The sequence below is a fragment of the Salmo trutta genome, chromosome 20 (assembly GCF_901001165.1).
Source record: "Salmo trutta chromosome 20, fSalTru1.1, whole genome shotgun sequence".
NCBI classification, from domain to species: domain Eukaryota; kingdom Metazoa; phylum Chordata; class Actinopteri; order Salmoniformes; family Salmonidae; genus Salmo; species Salmo trutta.
This window is the reverse complement of record NC_042976.1, coordinates 3345346-3364924: the sequence shown is the minus strand read 5'-3', so window position 1 is coordinate 3364924 and position 19579 is coordinate 3345346.

The following is a 19579-nucleotide window of genomic DNA, read 5'->3' as shown; positions in this document are numbered from 1 at the left end:
TCTCTCCCCATACACCCTCTCTCTCCCCATACACCCTCTCGCTCCCCCATTCACTCTCTCTCTCCCCCATACACCCTCTCTCTCTCCCCCATACACCCTCTCTCTCCCCCCATCCACCCTCTCTCCCCCATACACCCTCTCTCTCTCCCCATACACCCTCTTTCTCCTCCCATACACCCTCTCTCTCCCCCCATACACCCTCTCTCTCCCCCCATACACCCTCTCTCTCCCCCATACACCCTCTCTCTCCCCCCATACACCCTCTCTCTCTTCCCATACACCCTCTCTCTCCCCCATACACCCTCTCTCTCCCCCATACACCCCTCTCTCTCCCCCATACACCCTCTCTCTCTCCCCATACACCCTCTCTCTCCCCATACACCCTCTCGCTCCCCCATTCACTCTCTCTCTCCCCCATACACCCTCTCTCTCTCCCCCATACACCCTCTCTCCCCCCATACACCCTCTCTCTCTCCCCATACACACCCTCTCTCCCCATACATAACCTCTTTCTCCAATACACCCTCACTCTCTCCCCCATACACCCTCACTCTCTCCCCCATACACCCTCTCCCCCCATTCACCCTCTCTCCCCCATTCACGCTCCATCCCCCATACACCCTATCTCTCTCCCCCATACACAACCTCTCTCTCCCCCATTCATCCTCCCTCCCCCATACACCCTCTCTCTCTCCCCATACACCCTCTCTCTCTCCCCCATATACCCCCTCTCTCTCCCCCATATACCCCCTCTCTCTCCCCCATATACCCCCTCTCTCTCCCCATATACCCTCTCTCTCTCCCCCATACACCCTCTCTCTCTCCCCCATACACCCTCTCTCTCTCCCCCATACACCCTCTCTCTCTCCCCATACACCCTCTCTCTCTCCCCATATACCCCCTCTCTCTCCCCCATATACCCCCTCTCTCTCCCCCATATACCCCCTCTCTCTCCCCCATATACCCTCTCTCTCTCCCCCATATATCCTCTCTCTCTCCCCCATATACCCTATCTCTCTCCCCCATACACCCCCTCTCTCTCCCCATATACCCTCTCTCTCCCCCATACACCCCCTCTCTCTCCCCATACACCCTCTCTCTCTCCCCCATACACCTTCTCTCTCTCCCCCATACACCTTCTCTCCCTCCTTAAGACCCCCTCTTCCTCCCATAGACCCCCTCTCCCTCCTTAAGACCCCCTCTCCCTCCCATAGACCCCCTCTCCCCTTCTACATCCCCATTCAGACCTCTCCAGTCATAATGGTATAGAGGTGTATATTTTTGCCAGATGCTTCTGCTTGTGTTCCATTGACGGTTTCCATTATTTGTCCTCGTTGTCCTCTTCTCTGTGATGTGATGTGGGGCTAACCTCTAACCTCTAGCTGAATGATTGAATGGAGTTGGTGGAGGGATGGGTTGGGGGGGGGGGGGAGTTAGACAGCTGGTGGACAGAGTAGCGCACACACACACACACACACCCACACACCCACACCCACACACACACACACACACACTCAGGGAGGATGTTGGGTTACGTTAGTCAGACCTTTCTAATGGTTCAGACAGGTGTCTCCTGTTCTTCGATGTTGGACTAACCCTATAGGGCTCTGGTCAAAAGTAGTGCACTACGTAGGGAATAGATTACCATTCGGGACGCTGGATAATAAACTCTGTCCTCATTTCCAGTTCAGATTCCATTCTACCGTCTGAAGCTCTTTCACGGAGGGGTCCCAAATATTCTCAAACCTGGCCTCAGACCAGATAGGAGACTTTGAAGTGGGCAGGGGAAGTATCACAATGTGGCCGAGGAAATCTTCTTTTTTTTTTTTAGAAGACCTAGCTGTATCCCAAATAATTTCTTAGTCCTAATAGGACTCTAGTCAAAAGTAGTGCACTATATAGGGAATAGGGTGCCGCTTGTGACCTTTACCCAGAGCTACTGTGAAGTTAAACAGAGAACTTCTGTAATGTGTGCGTTTATATATCTACCAAATTCTCATTTTTAATGAGAATAAAACTAACTCTGCTTAACTTTTCTCTGTCTCTCTTCCCTCTCTTTCACTCTCTCTCTATCTCTCTCTCTCTCTCTCTCTCTATCTGTCTCTTTCACTCTCTCTCTCTATCTCTGTCTCTCTCCCTCTCTCATTATCAAATCAAAATGTTATTTGTCACATGCGCCAAATACAATAAGTGTAGACCTTACCGTGAAATGCTTACTTACGAGCCCTTAACCAACAATGCAGTTTAAGAAAATAGAGTTAAGAAAATATTTACTAGATAAACTAAAGTACATTTTTTTCAATAAAAAGTAGCACAATAAAATAACAATAATGAGGCTATATACAGGGTATTACGGTACAGAGTCAATGTGGAGGCTATATACAGGGGGTACCGTTACAGAGTCAATGTGGAGGCTATATACAGGGGGTACCGTTACAGAGTCAATGTGGAGGCTATATACAGGGGGTACCGGTACAGAGTCAATGTGGAGGCTATATACAGGGGGTACCGGTACAGAGTCAATGTGGAGGCTATATACAGGGGGGTACCGTTACAGAGTCAATGTGGAGGCTATATACAGGGGGTACCGGTACAGAGTCAATGTGGAGGCTATATACAGGGGGTACCGGTACAGAGTCAATGTGGAGGCTATATACAGGGGGTACCGGTACAGAGTCAATGTGGAGGCTATATACAGGGGGTACTGGTACAGAGTCAATGTGGAGGCTATATACAGGGGGTACCAGTACAGAGTCAATGTGGAGGTTATATACAGGGGGTACCGGTACAGAGTCAATGTGGAGGCTATATACAGGGGGTACCGGTACAGAGTCAATGTGGAGGCTATATACAGGGGGTACCGGTACAGAGTCAATGTGGAGGCTATATACAGGGGGTACCGGTAACGAGTCAATGTGGAGGCTATATACAGGGGGTACCGGTACAGAGTCAGTGTGGAGGCTATGTTCAGGAGGGTACCGGTGCAGAGTCAATGTGCAGGGGGTACAGGTTAGTTGAAGTAATCTGTACATGTAGGTGGGGGTGAAGTGACTATGCATAGATAATAAACAGTGAGTAGCAGCAGTGGGGGGGGGGGGGAGGGGTCAATGCTAATTGTCTGGGAAACCATTTGATTAGATGTTCAGGAGTCTTATGGTTTGGGGGTAGAAGCTGTTTAGAAGCCTTTTGGTCCTAGACTTGGCGCTCCGGTACCGCTTGCCGTGCGGTAGCAGAGAGAACAGCCTATGACTTGGGTGACTGGAGTCTATGACAATGTTTTGGGCCTTCCTCTGACACCGCCTGGTATAGAGGTCCTGGATGGCAGGAAGCTTGGCCCCAGTGATGTACTGGGCCGTACGCACTATCCTCTGTAGAGCCATGCGGTCAGATGCCGAGCAGTTTCCATACCAGGCGGTGATGCAACCGGTCAGGATGCTCTCAATGGTGCAGCTGTAGAAGTTTTTGAGGATCTGAGGACCCATGCCAAATCTTTTCAGTCTCCTGAGGGGGAATAGGTTTTGTCGTGCCCTCTTCACGACTGTCTTGTTGTGTTTGACCCTGATAGTTTGTTGTCTCTCTCTCTGTCTCTGTGTCTCTGTGTCTCTGTGTCTCTGTGTCTCTCTCTCTCTCTCTCTCTCTCTCTCTCTCTCTCTCTCTCTCTCTCTCTCTCTCTCTCTCTCTCTCTCTCTCTCTCTCTCTCTCTCTCTCTCTCTCTCTCACTCACGCTCTATTTCTCTCTGTTTTAGGACTATTGGAAGATTAGTCCAAATGAGGACTAAAAGAGATCCCCAAATAAAAATCAAATCAAATCTCTACATCGTTCAAAACCCTAGTTTTATCATCTCCACTTCCTGACTTCACTCAGAACTTCCAGAACTTCAAGAACTTCCAGAACTTCACTCAGAACTTCCAGAACTTCCAGAACTTCACTCAGAACTTCCAGAACTTCCAGCTGTCCAGTTTAATAATACGTAGATCATGTAATCACAAGGCAGTGCTTCATTTTCTCTGTATAAGTCCCAATGCTTGTGAATAAGAAATAGTTATTTGTGTTTAAGTTGTGCTGATCCTTCATTTTCCCCTCGAGAGCCAATTAACGCTTTGAATTGTGTTTACCTCTTGGCTCTGATGTTGTCTGAGGGAGGGAACAGAGGGAATCTCCCTGGTCATGTGATTGGCTCTCTGAGGTCTCCCTGGTCATCTGATTGGGTCTCAGAGGTGGTCAGTTGATCCGATTGGCACTCTGAGGTCTCCCTGGTCATCTGATTGGGTCTCAGAGGTGGTCAGTTGATCTGATTGGATCTCTGAGGTCTCCCTGGTCATCTGATTGGGTCTCAGAGGTGGTTAGTTTATGTATTATTGGTCGCCTGAGCGGAGGTTGTGTGGTCTGTTCCTCTTGGGCAAAGGATTCTCTCTAATGGGCAAGTCTACAGCTGATGTGCCCTACGCTGGAGGTGTTGTGTGCTGGTCTGTGTTGTCTCTCCTGGCCAAACCTACTGCTACTCCCAGTCCCTGCTGAGTTCACTCCTCAGACCTATTTCTAGCCATGTGATCTCACCTGAAAGGAAAGTAGACTTATCGATCAAAATCAGTTACCTGTGGTGCTGATGTTTAGGCCGAGGTATGTGTAGTTATTTGTATGCTCAAGGGCAACGGTGTCTAGATGGAATTTGTATTTGTGGTCCTGGCAACTGGACCTTTTTTGGGATTTAATGTCAGGGCCCAGGTCTGACAGAATCTGTGCAGAAGATCTAGGTGCTGCTGTAGGCCCTCCTTGGTTGGGGACAGATCTAGGTGTTGCTGTAGGTCCTCCTTGGTTGGGGACAGATCTAGGTGCTGCTGTAGGCCCTCCTTGGTTGGGGACAGATCTAGGTGCTGCTGTAGGCCCTCCTTGGTTGGGGACAGATCTAGGTGCTGCTGTAGGCCCTCCTTGGTTGGGGACAGATCTAGGTGCTGCTGTAGGCCCTCCTTGGTTGGGGACAGATCTAGGTGTTGTTGTAGGCCCTCCTTGGTTGGGGACATATCTAGGTGCTGCTGTAGGCCCTCCTTGGTTGGGGAAAGATCTAGGTGTTGCTGTAGGCCCTCCTTGGTTGGGGACAGATCTAGGTGCTGCTGTAGGCCCTCCTTGGTTGGGGACAGATCTAGGTGCTGCTGTAGGCCCTCCTTGGTTGGGGACAGATCTAGGTGCTGCTGTAGGTCCTCCTTGGTTGGGGACAGATCTAGGTGCTGCTGTAGGCCCTCCTTGGTTGGGGACAGATCTAGGTGTTGCTGTAGGCCCTCCTTGGTTGGGGACAGATCTAGGTGCTGCTGTAGGCCCTCCTTGGTTGGGGACAGATCTAGGTGTTGCTGTAGGTCCTCCTTGGTTGGGGACAGAAGCACCAGATCATCAGCAAACAGTAGACATTTGACTTCAGATTCAAGTGGGGTGAGGTCAGGTGCTGCAGACTGTTCTAGTGCCCGCGCCAATTCGTTAATATATATGTTGAAGAGGGTCTCTCTTTCTCTCTCTCTCTCTCTCTCTCTCTCTCTCTCTCTCTCTCTCTCAGGTGAAGTGCTTAAACTACACAACATCAGCTAAAAACTAGAAATGAGGTTAAAAACAATCACACATCATTCCTAGCGACTTTGGCTACGGAAAGTGAGGGTGTTGAATAGAGAATAAGTCCTATTGTTGAAGAGTAACGGGAGTACTCAGCAGAGCTCTGTGACATCATGATCTCTAGAGTACTCAACAGAGCTCTGTGACATCATGATCTCTAGAGTACTCAACAGAGCTCTGTGACATCATGATCTCTAGAGTACTCAGCAGAGCTCTGTGACATCATGATCTCTAGAGTACTCAGCAGAGCTCTGTGACATCATGATCTCTAGAGTACTCAACAGAGCTCTGTGACATCAAACAAGTGTGCAGTTCAAATTGGTAAAAAAACACACACATTTCTTCCCACAGGGCCGTGGGGTGAGACAGGGATGCAGCTTAAGCCCCACCCTCTTCAACATATATATCAACGAATTGGCGAGGGCACTAGAACAGTCTGCAGCACTTGGCCTTACCCTACTAGAATCTGAAGTAAAATGTCTACTGTTTGCTGATGATCTGGTGCTTCTGTCCCCAACCAAGGAGGGCCTACAGCAGCACCTAGATCTTCTGCACAGATCCTGTCAGACCTGGGCCCTGACGGTAAATCTCAGTAAGACCAAAATAATGGTGTTCCAAAAAAGGTCCAGTTGCCATCACCACAAATACAAATTCCATCTAGACACCGTTACCCTAGAGCACACAAAAAACAATACATACCTCGGCCTAAACATCAGCACCACAGGTAACTTCCACAAAGATGTGAACGATCTGAGAGACAAGGCAAGAAGGGCCTTCTATGCCATCAAAAGGAACATAAAATTGACATCCCAATTAGGATGTGGCTAAAAATACTTGAATCAGTTATAGAACCCATTGCCCTTTATGGTTGTGAGGTCTGGGGTCCGGTCACCAACCAAGAATTCACAAAATGGTACCAACACCAAAAATGTCCTCCGTGTACAACGTGTAACACCAAATAATGTAGAGCAGAATTAGGCCGATACCCGCTAATTATCAAAATACAGAAAAGAGCCATTAAATTCTACAACCACCTAAAAGGAAGAGATTCCCAAACCTTCCATAACAAAGCCATCACCTACAGAGAGATGAACCTGGAGAAGAGTCCCCTAAGCAAGCTGGGGCTCTGTTCACAAACACAAACAGACCCCACAGAGCCCCAGGACAGCAACACAATTAGACCCAACCAAATCGTGAGAAAACAAAAAGACAATTACTTGACATATTGGAAAGAATTTACCAAAAAACAGAGGAAACTAGAATTCTATTTGGCCCTAAACAGAGAGGAAAGGAAAGGAAAGCTTTGACTATGTACAGACTCAGTGAGCATAGTCTTGTTATTGAGAAAGTCCGCCGTAGGCAGACCTGGCTCTCAAGAGAAGACAGGCCATGTGCACACTGCCCACAAAATGAGGTGGAAACTGAGCTGCACTTCCTAACCTCCTGCCAAATGTATGACCATATTAGAGACACATATTTCCCTCAGATTACACAGATCCACAAAGAATTCGAAAACAAACCCGGTTTTGATAAACTCCCATATCTACTGGGTGAAATACCACAGTGTTTCATCACAGCAGCAAGATGTGTGACCTGTTGCCACAAGAAAAGGGCAACCAGTGAAGAACAAACACCATTGTAAATACAACCCATATTTATGCTTATTTATTTTCCCTTTTGTACTTAAACCATTTGCACATCATTACAACACTGTATATATACATAATATGACATTTGTAATGTCTTTATTCTTTTGGAACTTCTGTGAGTGTAATGTTTACTGTTCATTTTTATTGTTTATTTCACTTTTGTATATTATCTACTTCACTTGCTTTGGCAATGTTAACATATGTTTCCCATGCCAATAAAGACCCTTGAATTGAATTGAATTGAAAGAGAGAGAAAGAGAGAGAGGTGCAAGGACAAAGTTAGCTTCTGAAAGACAGAGCGGAGCAGCAGTGTGCCCCTGGGATGGAGGAGAGGAGACGAAGGCATGATGAGATGGAGTAAAGTAGATTGAGGGATGAGATGGAGGGGGATGATGAGGCGTCTATAGATGGAGGGTTGAGATCTACCTCCCCTATGTTTATCATGCATTGGCAAGAGGCCTCAGACAGACAGACAGCCCTGTCTGTGTTGGAGGGTCTGAGGTGAAACCCTAACGCCCTGTCTATGTTGGAGGGTCGTAACCCTAACTCACAGACAGAAGAAACCTGAATCAGACCCATAAACCACAAAGTAATCCACATAATTCTGTTTTGGAGGGTCTAACCCCCCCCCCCCCCCCCCCCCCAGAGAGGGGCAAGGTATAGATAGTCCTAAAGCTCTCAGGTCCGATCCACACAGAGAGGCAAGGCAGATCTCTAACCCAAAGCAGAAACATGAGGCAGTCAGCCTATAAACACTGAGGAAGGAATGCCCCGGCTGTCAGTGCGGTGACATCACAGTGCGACTCTAACAGCCTTCAGTGTGTAAACCGACACCGTGTCATAACTCATTCTGACACACCGTTACATTCATTGACCGTAATGAAAATCAAAGTCAATATTGTACATACTGAAACAGAATGCTCCAGCCTACATTCTCTGCATTCATTGATCTGAGGTTGGTTTGGTTAACGTAGGCCAACACACACACACACACACACACACACACACACACACACACACACACACACACACACACACATACAAAGATGTCTCACCATGGTTAGGATGTTGAGAAAATGCACTGGTCACCATCAAACTACAAAACCTTACAATGGTTCCTGCGTCCAAAATAGCATGCTATTCCCTATAGTGCACTACTACAGCCTAGGCTGTAGTCAAAGTAATGCACTATGTAGGGAATAGGGTGCCATTAGGCACACACCAGTGTATGGAGTTCATACAGCTGTTTTAACTGTAGACTAGTGAGCTTAGTGGTTGGAATTATAAAGAAACACCTATTCATTCTATTTCCTGTTCACTACTTACCTGTTCACTACTTACCTGTTCAATACCTGTTCACGATTTACCTGTTCACTACTTACCTGTTCAATACCTGTTCACGATTTACCTGTTCACTACTTACCTGTTCACTACTTACCTGTTCACTATTTACCTGTTCACTACTTACCTGTTCACTACTTACCTGTTCAATACCTGTTCACGATTTACCTGTTCACTACTTACCTGTTCAATACCTGTTCACTTCTTACCTGTTCACTACTTACCTGTTCACTATTTACCTGTTTACTACTTACCTGTTTACTACTTACCTGTTCAATACTTACCTGTTCACTACTTACCTGTTCACTACTTACCTGTTCAATACCTGTTCACGATTTACCTGTTCACTACTTACCTGTTCAATACCTGTTCACGATTTACCTGTTCACTACTTACCTGTTCACTACTTACCTGTTCACTATTTACCTGTTTACTACTTACCTGTTTACTACTTACCTGTTCAATACTTACCTGTTCACTACTTACCTGTTCACTACTTACCTGTTCACTACTTACCTGTTCACTTCTTACCAGTTCACTACTTACATGTTCACTACTTACATGTTCACTATTTACCTGTTCACTACTTACCTGTTTACTACTTACCTGTTTACTACTTACCTGTTTACTACTTACCTGTTCACTACTTACCTGTTCACTACTTACCTGTTCACTACTTACCTGTTCACTATTTACCTGTTCACTACTTACCTGTTCACTATTTACCTGTTCACTACTTACCTGTTCACTACTTACCTGTTTACTACTTACCTGTTCACTACTTACCTGTTCACTACTTACCTGTTCACTACTTACCTGTTTACTACTTACCTGTTTACTACTTACCTGTTCACTACTTACCTGTTCACTACTTACCTGTTCACTATTTACCTGTTCAATACTTACCTGTTCACTATTTACCTGTTCACTACTTACCTGTTTACTACTTACCTGTTTACTACTTACCTGTTTACTACTTACCTGTTCACTACTTACCTGTTTACTACTTACCTGTTTACTACTTACCTGTTCACTATTTACCTGTTCACTACTTACCTGTTCACTATTTACCTGTTCACTACTTACCTGTTTACTACTTACCTGTTTACTACTTACCTGTTCACTACTTACCTGTTCACTACTTACCTGTTCACTACTTACCTGTTCACTACTTACCTGTTCACTATTTACCTGTTCACTACTTACCTGTTCAATACTTGTTCACGATTTACCTGTTCACTACTTGTTCACTATTTACCTGTTCACTATTTACCTGTTCACCACTTACCTGTTCACTATTTACCTGTTCACTACTTACATGTTCACTATTTACCTGTTCACTACTTACCTGTTCACTACTTACCTGTTCAATACTTGTTCACGATTTACCTGTTCACTACTTACCAGTTCACTACTTACCTGTTCAATACTTACCGGTTCACTACTTACCTGTTCAATACTTGTTCACAATTTACCTGTTCACTTCTTACCAGTTCACTACTTACCTGTTCACTATTTACCTGTTCACTACTTACCTGTACACTATTTACCTGTTCACTACTTACCTGTTCACTACATACCTGTTCACTATTTACCTGTTTACTATTTACCTGTTCACTACTTACCTGTTCACTACTTACCTGTTCACTATTTACCAGTTCACTTCTTACCTGTTCACTAATTACCTGTTCACTACTTGTTCACTATTTACCTGTTCACTTCTTACCAGTTCACTATTTACCAGTTCACTTCTTACCTGTTCACTACTTACCTGTTCACTATTTACCTGTTCACTTCTTACCTGTACACTATTTACCTGTTCACTAATTACATGTACATTCCTTCTGGAGACAGATCCCTCTAGTTCTAGTCACAACATGTGATTGCATGATGCCATAGTATTAGCTAGTCTGAATGTAAATGAATAGTGGAGCTCTGCGTCTGAGGACTGATAACTATTAAATAAATTGCACCTCACATCTCGTTCTTTGTGTGTCCCAAGTGGTAACCTATTCACCATGTAGTGCACTATGGGCCCTGGTCTTAAGTGAGGAATAGGGTGCCATTTGGGATGTAAGCAAGGAGTCTCCACACCATAGTGCTCTACTGTAACAGAGCAGCAGACAGTAATGATGCAAATGGAGATGTAGAAATGACATGCTTCACATGACCATTACTGACATGCTTCACCGCAGGACCATTACTGACATGCTTCACCACAGGACCATTACTGACATGCTTCACCACGGGACCATTAGTGACATGCTTCACCACAGGACCATTAGTGACATGCTTCACCACAGGACCATTAGTGACATGCTTCACCACGGGACCATCAGTTACATGCTTCACCGCAGGACCATTACTGACATGCTTCACCACAGGACCATTACTGACATGCTTCACCACGGGACCATTAGTGACATGCTTCACCACAGGACCATTAGTGACATGCTTCACCACAGGACCATTAGTGACATGCTTCACCACGGGACCATCAGTTACATGCTTCACCGCAGGACCATTACTGACATGCTTCACCACAGGACCATTACTGACATGCTTCACCACAGGACCATTAGTGACATGCTTCACCACAGGACCGTTAGTGACATGCTTCACATGACCATTACTGACATGCTTCACCATGGTACCATTAGTGACATGCTTCACCACGGGACCATTAGTGACATGCTTCACCACAGGACCATTAGTGACATGCTTCACCGCAGGACCATTACTGGCATGCTTCACATGACCATTAGGGACATGCTTCACCACGGACCATTAGTGACATGCTTCACCACAGGACCATTAGTGACATGCTTCACCACAGGACCATTACTGACATGCTTCACCACAGGACCATTAGTGACATGCTTCACCACAGGACCGTTAGTGACATGCTTCACATGACCATTACTGACATGCTTCACCATGGTACCATTAGTGACATGCTTCACCACGGGACCATTAGTGACATGCTTCACCATGGGACCATTAGTGGATCAGAAGCTAGACTCTCTTTCCTACCTTTTTCCGTCTCTCTCTCTCTCTCTCTCTCTCTGTCTTCATTTTCCATCTCTTTCTCACTTTCTCTCCTTCTTCCTACCTCCTCCACCTCAGTCTTGACAGCCAGACAGCCAGTCTGAATTGTCCTCTATTCTTCCCTCCCCTCCCTCTCTCCAGTCACACCCAGTGTAATTATAACTGCCGGGGTTACATCACTCTAATGCTCTGAGTGCTGCTGTGTTCAAATACTATTTGATATATTGTATATATACACTGAACAAAAATATAAGCTCAACATGCAACAATTTGAACGATTTTACAGAGTTACAGTTCATATACGAAAATCAGTCAATTTAAATAAATTAATTAGGCCTTCATCTATGGATTTCACATGACTGGGCAGGGGCACAGCCATGGGTGGGTCTGGGAGGGCATAGGCCCACCCACTGGGGAGACTAGCCCACCCACTTGGGAGCCAGGCCCAGCCAATCAGAATTCGTTTTTCTCCCACAAAAGTGCTTTATCAGACAGAAATACTCCTCAGTTTCATCAGCTGTCCGGGTGTCTGGTTTCAGACGATTCCGCAGGTGAAGAAGCCGGATGTGGAGGTCCTTGGCTGGCGTAGTTACACGTGGTCTGCGGGTTGTGAGGCCGATTGGACGTACTTCCAAATTCTCTAAAATGACGTTGCAGATGGCTTTATGGTAGAGAAATAAACATTACATTTTCTGGAAACAGCTCTAGTGGACGTTCCTGCAGTCAACATGCCAATTGTGCGCTCCCTCAAAACTTGAGACATCTGTGGTATTGTGTTGTGAGACAAAACCGCACATTTTAGAGTGGCCGTTTATTGTCCCCAACACCAGGTGCACCTGTGTAATGATTATGCTGTTTAATCAGCTTCTTGATATGCTAAATCTGTCAGGTGGACGGATTATTTTGGCAAAGGAGAAAAGCTCGATAACAGGGATTTAAACAAATTTGTCCACAAAATTTTAGAGAAATACGCTTTTTATGTGTATGGAACATTTCTGATATCTGTTCGCTCTAGCCTGCCTGGAGTATCAAATGGGAGAGGTTTACAGTTTAGCCAGGATTCTATTGGTTTCATTATGCCATGCAAACTCAATCATACTGAGATTAAGTATTTTAAATTCATTTGAACCCAGGTGTGTTTGAGAGGCTTCCTGTGTCTCAGATTATAGACCTGCAGCAAAGAAGAGTGAATTGGAAGAATGGCACCCTATATAGTGCACTGGTTTTGACCACACTATTCCCTATATAGTGCACTAGTTTTGACCACACTATTCCCTATATAGTGAACTAGTTTTGACCACACATTTCCCTATATAGTTCAGTCGTTTTGACCACACTATTCCCTATATAGTGCACTGGTTTTGACCACGCTATTCCCTATGTAGTGCCCTGGTCAAAGGTAGTGCACTATAGTGGACAGTGTGCCATTTGGAATCCAGCCCCAGATTGTAGAGCTACAGCAGAGGAGAGTGAAGGAGAAGAAAGCCTCTCTCTCTGGGTTGTGATTGACGTAATGGGCTGGGTAGTTATTCAGGTTGTCACTGTCGTTCTCTCTCTCTTCAGTCTCTCTCTCTTCAGTCTCTCTCTCACTGTCATTCTCTCACTGTCGTTCTCTCACTGTCGTTCTCTCTCTCTTCAGTCTCTCTCTCACTGTCGTTCTCTCTCTCTTCAGTCTCTCTCTCACTGTCGTTCTCTCTCTCTTCAGTCTCTCTCTCACTGTCGTTCTCTCTCTCTTCAGTCTCTCTCTCACTGTCGTTCTCTCACTGTCGTTCTCTCACTGTCGTTCTCTCTCTCTTCAGTCTCTCTCTCACTGTCGTTCTCTCACTGTTGTTCTCTAACTGTCCTTCTCTCTCTCTTCAGTCTCTCACTGTCGTTCTCTCACTGTCATTCTCTCACTGTCGTTCTCTCTCCAGTCTCTCTCTCACTGTCATTCTCTCACTGTCGTTCTCTCTCTCACTTTCGTTCTCTCTCCCTCTCCTCAATCTCTCTCTCACTGTCGTTCTCTCTCTCACTTTCGTTCTCTCTCCCTCTCCTCAATCTCTCTCTCACTGTCGTTCTCTCTCTCACTGTCTTTCTCTCTCTCACTTTCGTTCTCTATACTTTTCCTTCTCTGTCGATCTCTCTGACAATCTCTATTTCACTCGTCTCTCTCTAAATAGCCCAATCCATCTAAAACTACGCATAACAAAACAAGGTTTGAAGTGTCTGTCCTATATCTAGGAGATATAAGAAAGCTCAGGAAATATATATTTAAATATTTTTTTTTTTACACATATTTAACCCCGTTTTTGTGGTAGGCACAAAACTACCTTCATACTTCCATTCATTTTTTAAAACCGGTTACTTTCAGATGAGTCCCGTGACACTTGTGGGGGTCGTAGAGCAAAACGTAGACCACCATCGTGTTCGCGAGAATCTCACCTTTCCACGGTGGTGTCACATTAGTTTGTAGCCCAACGGTTCGGAAGCTAAAGAAGTTTGCACATCGACGGTAACAACTTCAGACTAGTCCCCGGACACTTGTGGGGGTCGTAGAGCAAAACGTAGACCACCATCATGTTCGTGAGGTTCTCCCCTTTCCACAATAGTTTGTAGATCAAACCGTTCGGACGCTACAGGCATTTTCGTGAGAAGACTGATTTTCGGGATGTCTCATGGTCTGAGAAACACCCCTCTAGCTCTGCCAACTTTCACCACAGATGTCTCATGGTCTGCCAAACATCGCTCTAGCTCTGCCAACTTCCACCACAGATGTCTCATGGTCTGCCAAACATCGCTCTAGCTCTGCCAACTTTCACCACAGATGTCTCATGGTCTGCCAAACACCCCTCTAGCTCTGCCAACTTTCACCACAGATGTCTCATGGTCTGACAAACACCCCTCTAGCTCTGCCAACTTTCACCACAGAGATCTCATGGTCTGAGAAACACCCCTCTAGCTCTGCCAACTTTCACCACAGAGATCTCATGGTCTGAGAAACACCCCTCTAGCTCTGCCAACTTTCACCACAGAGATCTCATGGTCTGAGAAACACCCCTCTAGCTCTGCCAACTTTCACCACAGATGCGGAAGTACGACATAGGCAGATATCTCTAATTTAAAGTGACAGATTTTGATGAGGATTTTTTTATTTTTTTTTATTATTTTACTTAGATTGACACACATCGGTGGTTCAATTAACTCTAGGAGGATAAGTGAAAATTTGTCCTCGTGTTTCTTGGCTATTTACATTGTTTTGTCCACAAGCTAGGTTGTTTTTTCAATGTTTGAAAAGTTAGTTTAGGCCCTGTCTGTACCTCAGGTAGTAGCTTGTAGCAGACCTGGTGGTAGCTAAGACGTGTAGTAGACAGTTTGACGTAGGTCTTTATTTATCTAATATCCTTCCAGCAGCACCTCAGGTCATTAGCCACCCAGTCCCCTGGGGGGTGCTGTCTCCTCTGTCTGCTCTGTCCGACAGCACACTAATTGGACTGGGAGTATTTACCGCTCTCTCTTAGTCTCTGGGGGTTAATAGACTAACACAACACTGTTATTATTCATGTAGCGAGCGGTTTAGCTAACGCTGTAATTCAACTCTTCCTCAATGGGGAGGGGGGGAGGGGACCAGCCCTCAAACTCAATTCCGGACCTTGAAGTCAGTTCCACTGTTTTTTTTCATTGTTCCCCTCTAACCAGGGACTGATTTAGACCTGGGACACCAGGTGGGTGCAATTAATGATCAGGTAGAACAGAAACCCAGCAGGCTCCGGAACTCGTAGCATAATAGTTGAATACCCCTGGCTTAGAGATTTTGAATAGGTGTGTGTGTGTGTGTTTGTGTGTGTGCGTGTGTGTGTGTGCACATGTGTGTGTGTGTGTGTATATGTGTGTGTGTGTGTGTGTGTGTGTGTGTGTGTGTGTGTGTGTGTGTGTGTGTGTGTCTGTGTGTGTGTCTGTGTGTGTCTGTGTGTGTGTCTGTGTGTGTGTCTGTGTGTGTGTGCGCCTGTGTGTGTGTGCGTGCACGTATTTGTGTGGCCACAGCTAATACATGATGCTCATACAGAACTACGTCAGTGATGTCATTCACTGAAAGCTACTGATCTCCCATGGTAACATAGTGATAACTCATCTGGTGTTAGGAGCATCATCCTTCCTGAGATTATATTTATCACATACTATACCTACTATACCTGCTATACCTACTATACCTACTGTATCTACTATACCTACTATACCTACTGTCCCTACTGTCCCTACTGTCTCTACTGTACCTACTGTCTCTACTGTCCCTACTGTCTCTACTATACCTACTGTCTCTACTATACCTACTGTCTCTACTGTCCCTACTGTCTCTACTATACCTACTGTCTCTACTATACCTACTGTCTCTACTGTCCCTACTGTCTCTACTATACCTACTATACCTGCTATACCTACTGTCCCTACTATACCTACTGTAAACTGTCTCTACTACACCTACTGTCTCTACTATACCTACTATACCTACTGTCTCTACTATACCTACTGTCTCTACTGTACCTACTGTTTCTACTGTCCCTACTGTCTCTACTATACCTACTGTCTCTACTATACCTACTATACCTACTGTAAACTGTCTCTACTATACCTACTGTCCCTACTGTCTCTACTATACCTACTATACCTACTATACCTACTGTCTCTACTATACCTACTATACCTACTGTCTCTACTATACCTACTGTCTCTACTATACCTACTATACCTACTGTAAACTGTCTCTACTATACCTACTGTCTCTACTATACCTACTATACCTACTGTCTCTACTATACCTACTGTCTCTACTATACCTACTGTCTCTACTATACCTACTATACCTACTGTCTCTACTATACCTACTGTCTCTACTATACCTACTGTCTCTACTATACCTACTATACCTACTATACCTACTGTCTCTACTATACCTACTGTCCCTACTGTCTCTACTATACCTACTATACCTACTATACCTACTGTCTCTACTATACCTACTGTATACTGTCTTTACTATACCTACTAAACCTTCTGTACCTACTGTATACTGTCCCTACTGTCTCTACTATACCTACTGTATACTGTCCCTATTGTCTCTACTATACCTACTGTATACTGTCTCTACTATACCTACTGTATACTGCCTCAACTGTCTCTACTATACCTACAGTATACTGTCAGGTCTATGATAACACAGGTCTATGATAACACAGGTCTATGATAACACAAGGGCTATGATAACTCGGGGCTATGATAACTCGGGGCTATGATAACTCGGGGCCATGATAAATCGGGGCTATGATAACTCGGGGCCATGATACCACAGGGCCATGATAACTCGGGGCTATGATAACTCGGGGCTATGATAACTCAGGGCTATGATAACACAGGGCCATGATAACTCGGGGCTATGATAACACAGGGCTATGATAACTAGGGGCTATAATAACTCGGGGCTATGATAACTCGGGGCTATGATAACTCGGGGCTATGATAACTCGGGGCTATGATAACTCGGGGCTATGATAACACAGATCTATGATAACTCGGGGCTATGATAACTCGGGGCTATGATAACTCGGGGCTATGATAACTCGGGGCCATGATAACTCGGGGCTATGATAACTCGGGGCTATGATAACTCGGGGCTATGATAACACAGGGCTATGATAACACAGATCTATGATAACTAGGGGCTATGATAACTAGGGGCTATGATAACACAGGGCTATGATAACTAGGGGCTATGATAACTCGGGGCTATGATAACACAGATCTATGATAACTAGGGGCTATGATAACTCGGGGCCATGATAACTCGGGGCTATGATAACTCGGGGCTATGATAACTCGGGGCTATGATAACACAGGGCTATGATAACACAGGGCCATGATAACTCGGGGCTATGATAACACAGGGCTATGATAACTCGGGGCTATGATAATACATACACACAGAGGCACGCACACACCCTGAAGTTTTTTTATCGCCACGTAATGCAATTTCTTTATTCAGTCCTGGTTTAGACCCTCCAGCCTCTAGACATGTTGTTTCTACTGTTAATGTCTTTATTCAGTCCTGGTTCAGACCCCCAGCCTCTAGACATGTTGTTTCTACTGTTAATGTCTTTATTCAGTCCTGGTTCAGACCCCCAGCCTCTAGACATGTTGTTTCTACTGTTAATGTCTTTATTCAGTCCTGGTTCAGACCCCCAGCCTCTAGACATGTTGTTTCTACTGTTAATGTCTTTATTCAGTCCAGGTTCAGACCCCTAGAATCTTGATATGTAATTCATCACAACAGTAACCACAGGAGTGATTCGTTAAATAGAGCAAAAATCTTGATTTTTACTTCATCATTTCTCCCCCAGCAGCAGTATTGCATGAACCACTTAGCAGATTAGCTATTATGTCATTATTGAATACACTAATACACTCCCTGTTTTTTGATATGGTGCTTTTGTGCAATAATTTAATTTGACTTAAATGAAGGTTTATTATTATAGCCTTCAGTCTTATCTTTAAAAAAAAAAAAAAAAAAAATCTGCCCCAAAAAATAAACAGCGTTTCTGTAGAGAAAGAAAAAAACGTCCTGGTTTGTTTATTTCATCCCATCAGTATAGATCAGCTTCCAGGAACAGTAGATTCTATTTACGGGGGCCTACTCGTGCTTTACGGTTGGCATGCCATTATTAAACTCATTTATTATTAACTAGAATGTGTCTGTTTAGTCGTAATGACTATATGGCAGTGTGAAGACGTATAGATGTGTTATTTAGGTGAAGGGGGTATCATTTATTTAGTCCATTAATCCAATTGTAATTTAATGAATGGCTTGGTTAGCAGTAGACTTCAAGTATCCACACTGAATATGTGTCCCCAAAATGACCTCTACGGTATATAGTGCACTCCTTTTAACAAGGGCCCATAGAGCTCTGATCAAAAGTAGTGCGCTATATATGGAATAGGGTGCCAGGGCCCATAGGGTTCTAGTCTAAGGTAGTGCACTATATAGGGAATAGGGTGCCATTTTAGACTCGTTCTAATAGAGTTCAATGCAGAACGAGGGGGAACCGTTTAGACAAGCTTCCTGTTCCAGTCTGCCTGAGCATTTCAGATGAAACCAAATCAGTCCATTTTAAATGGAACACTCTCCATTTTCCACTCCTGTCTGTGACCAACAACCAACTCCAAGTAATTCAAACGTCTCACTTCTCTCACACGGTACTGGTAAAGAGTGATATTACCATAACCGTTCACATATAGAGCAAAAAGAAAAATGGTAAAACCGGTTTAAAATGATGTCACTTGTCATAATAACACCATTTATCCCTGCTGGGTTCTTTCTACTGAAGCATATTTCAAGGTTTATTCGTTGTATGTATAGGATACACATGCTGTACAACACCGTCCAGCCAAATGCTTACTTACAGGTTCCTTCTGGACAATAGAGTGACAATAAGAACAAATACAAGATGTCAGTAAGGGAGTGAACAGCTCATAGCTGGGGTGTGTGGGGTCCTTGATGATGCTGCAGGTCTTCCTCAGACTTCATGCTCCGATACCGTCTGCCCAACGGTAAGGGAGTGAACAGCTCGTGGCTGGGGTGTGTGGGGTCCTTGATGACTGTTAAAACAGGCAACTGACCCTGTTTTAAGAGTCAGTGTGGAGGAGGTGTTGTTGCCAATCCTCACAGCCTGTGATCTGCCCGTCAGGAAGTCCAGGATCCAGTTGCAGAGAGTAGTGTCCGGACTCAGGGCTCCAAGCTTGGAGGGAACACTAGTGGTTAATGCTGAACTGTAGTCAATGAACAGCATTCTCACGTAGGTGTTCCTCTTATCCAGATGTGTTACGGCTGTGTGAATAACGATGGAAATGACATCTTCCTTGGATGTGTTGGCAAATTGGAGTGCGTTCAGTGTGCCTGGCATGCTGGCCTGAATGT